At 59.5% G+C, this 4,481-nt stretch overlaps 1 pseudogene; it reads right to left on the bottom strand.

The window, feature by feature from the left end:
- Window positions 1-1,255: 1,255 nt before the first annotated feature.
- Window positions 1,256-3,833, bottom strand: LOC130599371 (protocadherin alpha-10-like; annotated as a pseudogene).
- Between the last annotated feature and the right edge of the window lie 648 nt (window positions 3,834-4,481).

The following is a 4,481-nucleotide window of genomic DNA, read 5'->3' as shown; positions in this document are numbered from 1 at the left end:
CTTACTACATGGCCCATGATCCTCACAAAGATTTCCATTTCAGGCAAGTCTTCCCATTGCTCAAGATCACCCTTCATATCCTGAAGTGCTAACATCGCACTCAGGGACACTGCCACATTCACCTCCTTGACATGCCTCTGCTTTTTTCCCCAACTCAGGCCTCACTCGAGCATTTGTGGACCCTTCCAAACAATGAGAACACATTAAGAAATTCCAAAAGACTGTTATTGTACAGACAGTGTGCAGCACACAAATATTCAAAAGGTGATGTTAAATCAGCTCTCCATTGTAATGGCATTGATTTAATGCTGTGACAGAACAACCCAAGTGTGGACAAGCACCCAGTGTAATATATTGGTTCTGCAGGACAATTGGATTTACAGGGGTGTTACTGGGAGAGTTCTGTTTGGTTTTTTCTTTGTAAGAAGGTGCAAATACTGAAAGAACATCAAAGCGGTCCAGTGTATGTCACATCACTTCACCAGTCAGGAGCACAAATTCACAACTGTTGACATCACATTTGTTGGTGTCAACATTTTTGTTGACACCACAAAAACCATACAGATGGTGGCATTCACACTGGGCTGAGCAGATACTCTGTAATTGACCCTTCAAATTTTGTTACCTCAAACGGAACTGATCCATACCTATGAGCTGTTACAGAAATGTTACACATGTAATCGTTGACATGGATGCAGGATAGCACTGATGGCAACGGGACTGAGTTCCCTCTGTGAGAAAACAACCCGGATTATCATGAGCACAGAACAACATTATGATGCTACCTAACGTAGAGGAGAATTTGTAGTCATTATAAGAGAAAGCTTTCAGCTTTTCCCTGAGGCTGTCAATGCTGATAAATATTTAAACACCATCCAAACGGGCCAGGAATGGAAATCTACAGCATGACTGGATTTGCAACAGAAACACAACAGGAAGCTTGCAGTTTCTGACAAATGCAGAGGTTGACGGTCTTCTGCCTGAACACTATGCTACTGAGAGGAGCTACACCCTAGCAAAAGAAAACGGAAAAAATCTACAGCTCCTCCCCTAATTTCATTATGATTCTGGTGAGAGAATTTAACTGGAGAAAATTCACCATAGGTAGAGAAACTCCTGAAGTCCCTGGCATCCAGAGGATAACCACAGAAGATGAGGAAACACCACCACAACAAGACCCACAGTATTTCGGCCAGCACACAGGGGCAGAGCCCAAGGCGGCCGCCCAGCACCCATTGCCCTCAGGACGCGGGGGCTAAGCCCGGCTCACACCAGCAACTGCCCAGGGGGCGGGCGAGAAGAGCGACAGGAGGAAAGGGGCGAAGGGGGAAAGGGCAAGAGGAGAAAAAGGAAGGGAGGGAGCGCCACTGACCGTCTCCAGCAGAGCGGGCGCCTCCGGATGGGCCTCCTTTGCCGTGGAACCGGGCGGCGGTGGGAAGTTGGGGCTGAAAACCATCAGGTCGCTCTTGCCCGCGCCGTCCGTCACGCACAGGCTCCGGCTCTGGCGCTGCGAGTACGACCAGCTCCCCACTTCGCTGGCGCACACGAGCGTGGCAGGACCGGGACCCGACAGCACGGCCGACCGCGGCGCCCACCGCGCCGCCCCGTACAGCACCACCGCCAGCAGGAACAGGCTCGACACCACGCAGATGGCCACCACCAGCCACACGTTCGTCGTCGTCGTCGATGCCGATGCACCGCCCCCAGCGGCTGCCGCCGACCGCAGCCCCGCCCCCGACGAGCCCGAGCTCGCGGCCGCCAGCGCCGACTCGGCGCCCTCCACCAGCGACACGCTCAGCGTGGCCGTGGCCGAGCGCGCAGGCTCGCCGTGGTCCCGCACCACGATGACCAGGCGCTGCCGAGGGCCGTCCGCCTCCTCCAGCGCCCGCGCCGTGCTCACCTCGCCGCTGTAAAGCCCCACGCGGAACGGGCCCTTGCCCCGCGGCTCCCAAAGCTCGTAGCGCAGCCACGCGTTGTAGCCCGAGTCCGCGTCCACCGCGCGGATCTTCGCCAACACCTGCCCCGCCGGCGCCCCCCACGTCGCCCACGCCCACAGCTCCAAAGAGCCCACCCGACGCCGCCGAGCCCGAGATCCCGGCTCCAGGCCCGCCCCCGGCAGGCGGCAGCAGCACCGGCGCGTTGTCGTTCTCGTCCAGCACGAAGAGCTGCACCGTGGCGTTGCCGCACAGCGCCGGCTCCCCCGCGTCCACCGCCCGCACCTCGAACTGCAGCACCTGCAGCTCCTCGTAGTCCAGCGGCTGCAGCGCCCACAGCCGACCGCTCTCCGCGTCCACCGACACGTAGCTCGACGCCGGACGCCACCCGACCCCCGACACCGCCGCTCCGCCGCCGCTCTCCGCCACCGAGTAGCTCACGCGCCCGTTGCCCGCTTCGTCCGGGTCCCGCGCCCACAGCCGCGCCAGCTCCGCGCCCGCCGCGTTGTTCTCCCGCGCCAGCACCGTGTACACGGCCTGCGCGAACGCCGGCGCGTTGTCGTTCACGTCCGACACCGGCACACGCAGACCCCGGCTGGCGCGCAGCGGGGGAGACCCGCCGTCCTCCGCCCGCACCTCCAAGTCGTACTCAGACACCCGCTCCCTGTCCAGCGCCTCCCGAAGCATCAGCGAGTACGAGCCCGCGAACGTCGACACCAGACCGAAGGGCACCGGCGGCCACACCGTGCAGCGCACGCGCCCGTTCGCCCCCGAGTCCCGGTCCGACACGCTCAGCAGAGCCACCACCGTCCCCACCGCCGCGTCCTCCGGCACCGGCACCGACAGCGACGTCACCCACACCTCCGGTGAGTTGTCGTTCACGTCCAACACCTCCACCACCACCTTGCAGTGACCCGACAGCGGGGGAGTCCCCTGATCTCTGGCTTTAATGTGCAGTTCATATAAAGGAACTGTTTCAAAGTCCAGGGCGCCTGTCAGTTTGACCTCACCTATCTTTCCATCGATGCTGAACGCAGCTGACGCCAAGGGAGGAACAACAGTATCCATTTCATAAATCACTTCTCGATTACTTCCCTCATCTGGATCCGTGGCATTAAGCCGCATCACCAGCGTCCCCTCTAAGGCGTCTTCGGGCAAAACTACGATGTACACCGACTGGTTGAACTGTGGAGCGTTGTCGTTTGCGTCCAGCACCGAAACTACTAGCTCCAGAGTGCCTGTCAGCGGCGGGCGGCCTCCGTCAGTCGCCGTCAGCATCAGATGGTGAATCGGTATCGTCTCACGGTCCAGAGGTTTCGTGAGCACCAGAAACAGGGATTTACTGCGCGAGTTACTGTTTTCTTCCTCTACTTTGAAATGCTCGCTGGGGCTGAGGCTATAGGAGAGCTGAGCGTTGGCTCCGACATCTGCATCCGACGCGCCCTCCAGAGGGAAACGAGACCCCGGCAGGGAAGATTCCGCGATGCTCAGGTTTTTGAGGGTAGCGGGGAATACAGGGGCGTTGTCGTTGATGTCAGTGACCTCCAGCTCCACATGGAAGACGCGCAGCGGCCGCTCCACCAGCACCTCCAGCCGCAGGGAGCAAGGCGCGCTCTTCCCACACAGCTCCTCCCGGTCCAGCCGCGAGCTCACCACCAGCGCCCCGCTCGCCCCGCTCACCTCCACGCTCGCCCGCCGGCCCTGCGACACGAGCCGCAGCCGCCGCGCCTCCGGCTCGCCCGCCTCCAGGCCCAGGTCCTGCGCCAGCCGGCCCACCACCGTGCCGGCCTTGGCTTCCTCCGGCACCGAGTACCGCACCTGCCCGGCGACCAGCACCCAGGCCAACTGCAGCACCAGCGCCAACGACAAGGCACCACGACACACGCAGCCCATCTCCATCGCCGCTGGCCCAGCCCGGTACCGGCCCGGGCTCCGCACGGCTCCCCGCCGCCTTCTGGATGCACCGGCCCTCCTGCCCGGCCGGCACCAGCCCCCCCCCCCGCGCTCACAGCCGGGTTCTCCGCTGCTCGCACCGAGGCGGAGCCGCGGACACGCCGTTTCTGAGCCTGCAGCGACACCGTGTGCTGCTCCCACGCCTCACACCCTCCCCCACATCGCCCAATCTTCCTGACCCGGGCTGCTCCGCCCTCTCTCGCGTCTTCATCCTCTTCGTTCGTTCTGTTTTTTCTTCCTTATTCCGTGTTCTTTGCTTGCACACATTCCTTTCTTTCCTTCTCCTCCTTCTTTCTTTCGTTTTTTCTTCATTTTCTTCTTTTTCAGATTTTCATAATTTCTGTTGTTCTTCCTTTCCCACTCTACTTTTTGCATGTATTTGTGTTGGTTTTTAAATTATTTTTTTTTTTTTTTAATTCTCTTCTGCCTCCTTCTTCTGACAATTCTCCGTTTCCGTTATTTCCCTACCTTGTTCTTCACGTCATTTTCCCTTCTCTTCCCATTCTTCTCTCTCCTTTTCCTGCAGTGACAGCTCTCAGTCGCCTTCGGCCCCACGGAGGACACTGTCAAAGATGGACCCATTCCCGCTAATGA

The sequence above is a fragment of the Pezoporus wallicus genome, unplaced genomic scaffold, assembly GCF_028554395.1.
Source record: "Pezoporus wallicus isolate ANWC-B61680 ecotype Strahan unplaced genomic scaffold, APGP_CSIRO_Pwel_v1 contig_4309, whole genome shotgun sequence".
Classification (NCBI taxonomy): domain Eukaryota; kingdom Metazoa; phylum Chordata; class Aves; order Psittaciformes; family Psittacidae; genus Pezoporus; species Pezoporus wallicus.
Note: the sequence above shows the minus strand (reverse complement) of the source record. Positions and strands in the feature narration are given on the sequence as shown.